Source organism: Pinus tabuliformis, chromosome 3_2 (assembly GCF_031772625.1).
Source record: "Pinus tabuliformis cultivar Carrire ecotype Pingquan chromosome 3_2, CPIR1, whole genome shotgun sequence".
NCBI lineage: Eukaryota > Viridiplantae > Streptophyta > Pinopsida > Pinales > Pinaceae > Pinus > Pinus tabuliformis.
The window spans coordinates 628,114,649-628,126,528 of record NC_142302.1 but is presented as its reverse complement, the minus strand read 5'-3'; positions in this window follow the sequence as shown (position 1 = coordinate 628,126,528).

Genomic DNA, 11,880 nt, shown 5'->3' with positions numbered 1-11,880 from the left:
CGAGAACAAAGCCATTGATACCATACAAACTGATTTGGTTCCAAATATAAAGTTGCCATACGTACCTTTTGTGTGTTTTGCACATTATTGAGATCGAAGAATTGCTCCATCTGTAATATCCATGTGGCGGGATCCTTGCCATCAAACTTCCTCATATCGATTTTTGGAACATGGTGAGTCTTTGATCCAACATTAGAGTCTATGGAATCATGATTAACATTTCTTTTGTTCTCATCATGAGTTTCCTTTACTACCTTTTCACCATTAGTGACCCTTTCTTGTAGCAACTTCTTCAATTCTTCCATGTTTGTATTCAAATCTATCTTCAAATTTGCCATCGAATCCTCCATCTTAGCTTCCATTCCATTTATCTTAGATTCCACGCCATTTACCTTAGATTCCACGCCACTTATCTTAGCTTCTGTTAGCTTTTGTGAGCGTGACATTTGTTGCACTTGTTCTTGTAATTTTGATATATCATGTAGCATTTCTTCCTCTTCTTCATGAGTCATGCTAGAGCTTTCAGGTTCCTTACTAGGTGTTTGCATTTTCTTTCCTCGGGGCATCAGTTACCGATAATAATGCTTTACTATGCCCTTTGAATTCCATTAAACCAAGCTTACACAAAAATTAAAAAAAAACTACACACCTTTTTTTACTTTATAGAAGCCTGATATTGAATCTGATGTATCTCTGTAATTTCGGATCATCCAATTCTAAAATTGCTACCTGTAGTAGCCTTCTGCGTCCTCTTTCCAATGCCACAAGTCTGAGCCAAATTGGATTCTCCAAGGAAGAGTTATGTGAAATCTCCCACAGTGACTTGCTTTTAGACTGGTTCAGTAGAGCGAACTTGTACGACGTGCCACGAGTCACTGTTTCAACCTTTGAATCTGAAACACACATACAAGAAACTACAGTCCGTCCTCTTTCTGTACCTTCTTACGAAATTTCAATCCGATCCTCAAGAGAAAGTTATGACGATTTTCCCCAGGTCACCTGTTTTGAATGTAATTCAGGAGTCTGCAAAAAGACCAACTTCCTCAGATCATATCTCCGCAAATATCCCGCGAAAAGCTCTGAAATTCGGACCCAAGGTTCAACGCGATTTCTTCTCAAATGGGTTTTTTTTGTGACTTCTGAAACGTCACAGAAAAAAAGTTATAGCGAAAATTCCACGATGACCTGTTTGGAGCAGCGAAACCCTAGAATCCAAAGCTCTGATACCAAATGTTATGAAACCAGCTCACAAAAAGATAGAAAAGAGAGATCCACGCCTTAGAATTCAGCCTCTTCGAGGGGGCAACCTCCTTTACATTACATAAATGAACAATTCTTGGATGATACAAATGACAAAACCTCCTTTCTATATATAGGAGTCTAAGGAGTCACAATATAATCCAGCCGACCTAACAATAATAATATAAAGCCACAAAAATAACAATAGAGGGATTCTAAGGGGCACAGAAATAACAATATGGGGGTAATAGGGGCACAACAATATAAATAGGGGGTATAACTACAATAGTAATGGGGTAATCACTAGTATTATAGGGACCCAACATAATCAAAATTCAACCAATCAACTGGAACAGATAGATCACTATAACTAGTACAAAGATCTAAACCTAGAACACTGCATCAACAACTAGAACAAACTGCAACCTCAAAAATCGTATGTCAGAATGTATACGCTACTTCAATGAAGCTAACCTGCATATATATGCTACTTCCTTTAACCAAACCTGTGTATACCTCCAAAAATACTGAATCATAAAAACCTCTGACTCAAACTATACCAATCAGTGACATTCTAAATATCTACTATCAAATTACAAAGACATATAGCATCAAAGATCACCCTTCTTACTCAATCAATCAATCAACCAGACTCAATATCCTTATACAATCAATTTTACTTTCAGATCCAAAGAAGACATCATTGACAAACAACAACACTGATCAAATAGATCAATCATCCCTGAACAAGAATATTTTCTTCTGCATACGCTACTTGGAAGTGTCGAACCAACGTGTATATTTGCCTTCACTAACGCTAACCAGCATATAGATCTGCAAATAAAAACTTATAACTTCACAGCTATTCCAGACTTCAGATATACCCATATCATAGCATTTAAAGGACAAAACTTTTGTTAGCACTCAAATCTAGCCTATCCATTATCAAATCACCTAATGATAAGTCATTATGATCATGGTCCATTATTAAATCTCATCCATCATCAAGCACTCAAGTGCATACTTAGTCCAGATCAAGTAAAGCATCAAAAACCCATAACATGCATATTTTCTTTTAATCTAACACTTCATAAGATATTCATTACTTGTGCACTTAGCCCTTTGATCTTCTCCTCCTTATATAGTTTTAGCCTTTCTCAATACCTTGGACCAAAACAACACTTAGAACCTGTGGTATTCTTAGACGGGATCAAGTAACCATTATTCCACTCAATATTGTGGGCTAATACCATGGTATGGACCCTTGGTATTCTTTAACTTTATTTTTCCTTAAATTTCCATCCCATACATGCTTTTGCTCTTGTGAAAGTGCATGCATACGTATACTCTCCTTTTGTACAGTGAACTCGCTTGTATACGCTCTTTTTGTACAGTGAACCCGCATATACAACTTAACATACCTGAAAACATTCTTTTTCCTCAATTGCTTGATTCTGATATGTAGTCCTTTGTTCCATCATCCTGTTCTTCTGTACCATTACTTTGTTACCTCTGAATAGACCTGTTATAATGTGATTTTCCATTGTATATTACTTCTGAACTGATTCCTTTGAATTGCCCTGCATTTTGTCACATCTGTAAACACAACTGCCATGCATTCTATCACATCTTGTTTATACTTTTATCAATTAGTTCATTCATCAAAGAACAACTCTTATCAAGGATAACACACACTAACAATATCCTTGTATCAAACCTTTAACCATTATTCTGATCCATCATTCTGTCACCTCTGATATCTCTCTTGTAGATTCATCTAGTTACCATATACAAGTGAGTTGTTTTGCTACTATTGGGTTGCCATCAAGTACAACACATGCATCATAATGCCAAAAGATGCAGATTCACTATGGAATATCATTTTTCAGGGTTTAAATTACATGAACGTTTGAACCTTTTAAGAGTATGTATGTAAAAACATCAATTTTTATTCTTTTTTATTTTTATTTTATGTAATGGGATATTTTGTAATTATTTTTTCACATAATGTACTATTTACTGTGCAATGTCATTATTCTCTGGCCATGCATGGGTGTGTGAACCATGATTTCCCCCAAGACCTACGATGTGACATATCTAAATTATCTGCATTTGTATGTTGGATCACATCAAAGGAGATTCATATGGCGAACATTCCATGGTGGAGTCAAGATATAGTTGAGATTGTTTGTATGTTTGATAAGGAGTTGCCGACAAGTTTCATGGACTTGCAAGTTCATCTTCTAATTCACCTAGTAGATGAGGTCGAATTAGTTGGGGTCATTTCTTGTCATTGGATGTTATTCTTAGAGAGGTACATGAAGAAATTGAAAGGTTTTGTTCAAAAAGGACAAAACCTGAGGGGTCTATGGAAGAGGGGTATATATCATATGAGTCTTTCTATTATGCTAGTGAGTACATTAAGCAGATCGACAACACACCAGGTGCGGCGATTTGGGACGACGAAAGGGATGAAGGCAAAAGAGAAGGGGAGCTTATTGAAACAAATGGAAAGATGTGCATGATGAAGAGTAAGTGTAGTCTTATCATTTTTCAAATTACTACACAATAACTATTCACAATGAACTTCATATTAATGCATATTTTGATATTATATGTACTATATATATATGTATATATGTTGGTTTTATTTGATCATCATAGAATTCAAAAATTGAAGCCATCAACAAATTCATTCTTTACAATATGCAGTGACACAATCATGGGCCACATTGTATGAAGAGAAGAGGAGGAAATGGGACAGTGATAGGTGTTAGGCCAGGAGGTAACTCCTCAAAATGAATTGTGATTTTGCATTAAGGTTGATCATAGATATATACATGGAGGGAGAGACTCTTGGGCTTCATCTCCCAGTGTCTCTTCATATTCCAATTCTCCTTATTTTCTATTTACACTATTTTACATGGATTCACCTAATCCCAATGATTAGGTGTCAACATCCCCCCCCCCTTAATCTAAAGGGATGTTGGTGAGTCCAAGCATCGTTCTGAATCTTTCGAAATTTTCTCTTCCAAGCGCTTTGGTGAAGATGTTTGCAATATGCTCATTTGTGGAACAATGGTGTAGATGGATTGTCTTGGCCTCAACATGATGTCGAATCAAATGGTATTTTGTATTGATGTGCTTCGTTCAATCATGGAACTTTGGGTTCTTGGCCAAATTTATTGTAGAAGTGTTGTCAATCATGAGAGGAGTTGAATGCACTTGTTTCTCCTACAAATATTCTAGAATTTTCTTGAGCCACAAAATTTCTTTTGTTTCTTCAGCTACGTATATTATACCTCAGTAGTGGAATTCTCTGGAATTGATTGTTTGCGTGACCTCTTGGAGACAACTCTTGATCTAAGACTCATTACATAAACTGAAGTAGATACCCCAATTTCTTTATCTCCATCGAAGTCTGACTCAGAGTATCCAATCAAGCTGAAGTCGCCCACCTGTGTATACTTAGGTCTAAAGTTTTGAGTTCCCTACAAGTACTTTAGAACCGTTTTCATAGCAAAGCAATGTCCCTCACAAGGCTTTTGCATAACCTAGAGAGGATTCCAACAACAAATGAAATGTCTGGTCTGGTAGTAGTTAGGTAGTTGAGAAGTCCTACAAGCTGTCTATACTTTGTTGCATCCTCAAATTTTTTTCCTTCAGTGGATATGAGCTATAAGTTCTATTCCATCAGAGTAGTCAAAGGATTTCACTCAACCATGCAAAACTTGTTCAATAGATCTCCAATGTACTTCTTCTGAGAGAGGAATATAAAATTCAGATGTTGAGTTGCTTCAATACCAGGATAGTAGTAAACATACCCAAGTCTATCATTTCAAAACCTTTCCTCACTTCCTTCTTTATGGATGCAATATAACTCTCATTGTTCCTTGTCATAAAAATATCATCAACATAGACCACAAGATATATAACTGTTTTGCCAACTTTCTTGACATACAAAGTTGCATCATCAAGATCATATGTTTGAATTTGAGTTCCAGAAGATGCTAAGTTAACTTCTCATACCAGGTTCATGGTGTTTTCTTGAGGCCATTAAAGGATTTTACAAGCTTGCATATTTTATTTTCCAAACCCTTCACAAAAAATCCTTCTGGATGAGACATAAAAACATTATCTTCCAGATATCCATTCAAGAAAACATTTTTTACATCCATTTGATGGAATTTCCAACTGTTCTGAGATGCCAAGGAAAAGAGTGTCTAAATGATAACCCATTTTGCTGTGGGGGAAAAAGTCTCCTCATAGTCGACCCCTTCCTTTTGTGAAAAACATTTTTCCACAGGAATGGCTTTGTGATTGTCAAGTGAACCATCATCTTTATACTTGTTCTTGTATACCCACTTGCAGCCTATTAGTTTGGTTCCCAATGGAGGATCAACTAGCTTCCAAGTGCCATTATTTATCAAGACATCATATCCTTTTTGCATCACTTCTTTCCATTCATCATGAGAAGCGAATTCTTTGAAGGAAGTTGGTTCAAAATCTGTAGACAAATTTAGTTCACAATCATAAGAAACATCCATATCAGCAGGTGAATTAGAATCGTATACATCATATCCATGTTAGGTAAACTTGACTCAGGATAGAGTCAAAGTTGACCAAGTTAAACAGTTATGTCTAGTAGAGCTCCTTGTTCCTATCTTTCCAATCTCATCAGGATGAACACTTTCAAGTGTCTTTGTCAACCATTTTGGAGGACCTTTTTGAGATAGACCAGGCTTCTCAGTTGACTGAGTTGGGTTTGAATCAAGATTTAGTCTCCCAATTTTGTCAATCACATCACTCAAAGTGTCATCTAGATCAGTGGCTGGAACTTCATGTAGGGGAGAAAGTGATTCAGAAGAAGATTCCACATATTGGTCCACTATAGGAATCCCTTCTTCAATATGTGGAATCTCATTATCAAATTCTTGAAAATAATTTGCATGCCCGAATCCATTTAAGTGATCAAGTTGTCGCTCAACAACATTGTCAACCTTGGAAGATTCAAGAAATATCACATCTCTAGATACTACAAACTTGTTATTAAATTAATAATAAAGACAATATGCTTTGGAGGTATTTGAATACCCCATGAATATACACTTACGAATTCTTGCACCAAGTTTGTTTCTTTGTGTTGGCATTATGACACAAGTTTTGGCCTTATGACACAGGTGTTGTCCTTGATGGCAACTCACTCAGATGACAAATCATAGTTCGGGCTCACAGAATGAAGGAAAAAGAGGTATACGTAGGTTTACCTTGAAAAAGCCACGTATACATGCGGGTTTTCTGACCAAAATGCGCGTATGCGTATACATGCACTTTCACGCAAGGAAAAGCGGGTACATATTTGGAGAATTTGGTTTTGGTCTGTGGTATTTAGACCATGGTATTTTGAACCATGGTATTGGTCCAAGGTATCTTGTCCGAAGTGTTGACCCTAGGTATTTGGTCCAAGGTATTGCTTCTAAGTGATTTTGGACCATGGTATTGAGAAAGGCCTAAGACTATAAAAGGAGGAGGAGATCATTAGGAAAAGGCACTCAAGTATTGAATATCTAATGAAGAGCAAGATTTAGAATACTGATCATTGGGTTATGGTGAATAGCTGGATCTGAATCAAGGAGGAACCTGAGCGCTTGAAGAAGGATAAGTTCTATTGATGGGTCAAGATCTTAAGGCTTGAAGAGAAGTATCTTTATGTGGTTTTTATCTTTTATCTGAATAGTTTGCACATGTCATAATATGTAAATCTGATGATCTAGGTATAATTGATGTTTGAATAGTTGTAAAGGTTAAATCATCTTTTACAGATCTGTATGCAGGTTCATTACAGCAAGGGCGCGTATATACACTGGTTCAGCATTTCAAAACAACGTATACGTAGGTTTGTCTTGAGCAAAGTGCGTATGCACGCAAGTTCAATACATTGAAGTACTGGACACCTCATAAAATATGTTTTAGCTACTTCTGTCTACTGTTGCAGTGTTATGGGTTCTGGCTTGGGTTCTGGTTACTGTTACTGTGTTCTGGTTACAACTTTTAGAAAATTGATTGTTTGATTCAGTTTTGGTTGGTACAAAGGAGATTGGTTGATGTAGATATATTTGATGTTTGATTGATGGATCCAGTCTAAAAATTTATGAAACGTGGTTCCTAGAAGAAAATAGAATGTTGTTTCCTTCTATAGGTCAGCACCTACATACTAGTACATTAGCTAGTACAAGAGCTAAGGGGGTTGTAGCTCCTTTTCAGGAGAAGCTAGAGAACGAGAGAAGGTTGTAGCCTTTTGCAGGTAAAAGCCTGCATATTGGTATAAGACTGCACCAGTACAAAAATATTGTAAAAAGAAGTTTCTTATTAAAAGAAGATAGAGACGAATTGCAGCAGGTGGTTTTCACCCAAATTGGGTTTCCACCTTATATCTTGTGTTCTTGTGTGTGATTGTTTGCTCTATTTTTAGTGTATTTGGTTACTGTTATATGGTTCTGATACACAGATTAAAGATCAACATCTGATGAATTAACTAAATTATAAGTCTGCAGGATATACGCTAGTTTTCTTAACAATTGTGTATGTACGCAAGTTTCATTAACTGAAGTAGCATATTCAAATCTGATTGTGAAAAGAAATATTATTGACTTGTTAATACTGATTCAGCCCCCCTCTCAGTATTATTTCCAACAATTGGTATCAGAGAAGGTCCTTCAGAAGAAGCTTGATCGCTTGAAGGAAGATCTATCATCATGAGCAGCTATGGAAGAGAGACATCCATCAGGCCACCAATCTTTGATGGGAGAAACTTCATCTATTGGAAGGTAAGAACCACAACCTATCTTCAATCTCTTGGAACAAATGTTTGGGGAATCATGGAAGGAGGATACACATTTCCATCAGCAATTCCTACACATACGGCAGGTAAAAAGCAGTATGAAAAAAATGCAAAGGATGTCAATACTTTATTGGGGAGTCTGTCACAATCAAAATTTGTCAAGGTTATGCAGCTCAAAACCACCAAAGAAATATGGTACAAGATCATTCTAAGCTATGAAGGAGACGATCAGGTAAAACGTGCAAAACTGCAATCTCTCAGAATTCAATATGAAACTCTCAGAATGCACAATGATGAAAGTATAGCTATTTATTTCTTACGTATAGATGAGATTGTTAATCACATGAAAAACTTGGGTGAAGAGATAAAAGAAGTTACTTTAGTTGAAAAGGTTCTAAGATCCTTGTCTTCTAAATTTGAATCCAAAGTTTCTGCCATAGAAGAAAAGTAGGATCTTCAGAGTATTGCTATGTCACAGCTGCACGACCCTAACTGCTTTCGAAATGAGAAAAGGGGGTCCATCAAATATGAGAGAAGCCACATTCAAAGCTTCAGGAAAAGGAGAACTCAATGAGTCAAGGCATACGTCAGAAGGAGAGGAAGAATCAAACTTTTTCAAGAACCTTCAACGAGGTTCTGGAAGATTCACAGGTAAACTATCGTTCAAATGTTTTGCTTTTGGAAGAGTAGGTAATTATGCTGCCAAATGTCCTCACAAAGATAAGCTTGATAAAGGTAAGGAATCAGTAAAATGGAATAGAAAACAAAGTGTAAATAAGAAGAGCTACTATACGCATAAATATAGTGATGGGTTATCAAATAGTGATGAAGATGAAAATAGTAATGATTATAGACTTATGACAGCTTTTGAAGATCATGATTTCTTGGATGCTTTAGATGAAGATGGTCTCTATGAAGAAATTTCTAAACTTAAAATATGTTTAGAAGAAAATAGTATGATTATAGATACTCTTACATTCCAACTTGCTGAAAGGGAAAAACACAATGAAAAGTTAGAATGTGAAATTGTGGGTCTAAGAAAAGAAATTGAGAAAACAAAAGCTCTCAATATTAATTTTGCTAAAGGATCAGAAACTTTAGATGAAATTATCAAAGTGCAACATTCTCCTATGATAAAGACAGGTCTTGGATATACTGAAGAACCATTTCAAGCACAAAATCCATCAACCTCCAAAAGCTATCTTGATGCAGCAAGGAGAAATGAACAGGTTGACAATCGTCAACAGAGGCTTAAAGAAGATCACCAGGTAAATAGATTTCAATCTACTTCAAGGATGAATAGAAGCTATAACCAACCACAGGTAAATCATTCTCAATTTGCTTCAAGAATGAATTTAAATGGAAACTACAATCATCAGGTCAGTAGATTCAATAATCGCAGGAATTTCTTTAATAGCCAATGTTTTTCATGTCATAACTTTGGACACAAATCTGCTCAATGTGTTTCTTACAAGACCATCATGACTAGAGAAGCATGAAATCAAAGGAATGTGACTGGGATCATGAAAAGGACCTACAATAACTTTTCTTCTCTTGAAAATGAAATAGAATGCTCTATTTGTAACAAATTCGGTCATGAAGACTCTGAATGTAGGAGTAAATTTCGGCAAATGTCTTAGAAGGAGCAAGCTTCATTGGGTCCCAAAACATGGAAAAAGAAAGAACCGCAAACCGAAAGATGTGGTATATACTTATATGCAGAAGGACAAGAAAATCAATGGTACATCAGCAGTGGATGCTTGAAACACATGACAGGTGATAAAGAAAAACTTCAGTCATAGAGTGCCTTAGAAAAGGAAAGGAAGGTCTCATTTGGAAATGACACCTTTGTAGTCATAAAAGGTAAAGGCTCTGTTCTCTTAAAAGAAAAGGTCAAAGCTGGGAATGTTATGTATGTTGATGGTTTAAAGCATAATCTATTGAGGGTTAGTCAAATGTGTGATCAAGGAAATAAGGTAGTATTTCGATCAAATGGATATGTTGTTCGGGAGCTTGATACAGGAGAAACAATGATCAAAGACATAAGAACTCCAAATAATTTATACATACTCAAGGGAGGACAACAACAATCCCATCTAAGCAAAAATGATGAACACTAGCTATGGCACAGAAGATTGGGGCATCTAAGCTTCCCTTAGATAAGGAAAGCATGCAAATTCCAGGATGTACGCGATCTTCCTGACATCAAAGTTCCAAAAGATACAATATGCAAATCATGTCAATTTGGTAAGCAAACCATAACACATTTCCCTGAGAAGGAAGTATCAGCTAGTAAGCCACTTGAACTTGTCCATATTGATTTATGTGGTCCATCAAGGAAAAAGTCACCTCGTGGAGAAGAATACTTTATATTGTTCATTGACGACTTTTCCAGAATGTGTTGGATAGGACTTCTAAAGCAAAAAGACGAAGCATTTGAAAAGTTCAAAGCATTTAAAGCTTTGGTTGAAAATGAATCAGATCGCAAAATCAAATGCCTCAGTTTTGATCGAGGAGGAGAATTTACCTCGGATGGATTCTTTGACTTCTGTGACGAACATGGAATAATAAGGGAATTCTCTACCGCAAGGACTCCTCAGCAAAATGGAGTGGTAGAAAGGATGAACAGAATTGTTCAACAAATGACTCATGCTATGCTAGACGAGTCTGGAACTCCTGCAACCTTCTGGAGTGAAGCTGCATTTGCTACCGTCACTATTCTCAACAAAACGAATGTTCGGGTAAACAACACTCAAACTCCTCATGAACTTTGGTATGGTAAGAATCCTACTGTAAAATACTTCAAAGTTTTTGGAAGAAAATGTTACATCAAAAGGACTGATGAAAAACTTGGCAAGTTTGAACCTAGATCAGATGAAGGCATTCTCCTTGGTTACACTTCCCAGAGTAAAGGATACAAGTGTTATAATAAAAGACTTGGGAAAATTGTTGAAAGTATTGATGTTGTGGTTGATGAAGCAGGAGAAAATCCAAAGTAGGTAAAAAATGAAGAGTGGGAAGAAGATGAGGATTATCCTTCCACATCAAATCAGACTAATGCTGAAGAAGAAGAAACCAATGAAGCACCAGAAGAGCAGATAACGACAGAAGAAAAGACTCCATCCAGATATGTTCAGAAAAATCATCCAGAGACTCAAATTTTGGGACAGAAAGAGGCAGGTGTGCAGACAAGAAGAACTATTACAGAAGCTTCAAGCTATCTAGCATTGCTTTCCTCCATCGAACGACAAAATGTACATGAAGCATGAAAATATGAATGCTGGGTCAAGGCTATGAATGAAAAGCTTGAGAATATTGAAAAGAATAATACTTGGGAATTAGTTCCTAGACCTCATGATAAGAATGTCATAGGAACCAAATGGATATTAAAAAACAAGCTAAATGAAAATGGAGAAGTTATTAGAAACAAGGTCAGACTTGTTTGTAAAGGGTATGCTCAACAAGAAGGTATAGATTTTAAGAAACTTTTTCACCTGTTGCTAGACTTGAAGCCATAAGAATGTTCCTTGCTCTTTCTAGCTTTCAGAAGTTCAAAGTATATCAAATGGATGTGAAATCTGCCTTTCTTAATGGAGACCTACAAGAAGAAGTTTATATTGAGAAACCAGACAGATTCATCCTTGAAAATGATCCAAAACTTGTATGCAGACTCAGAAAGGCTCTCTATGGTCTAAAACAAGCTCCAAGGGCTTGCTATTATTGTCTTGACAAATACCTTCATCAACAAGGTTTTTCAAAGGGATCAACTGATAGCAATCTATATATAAAAATTGACAATG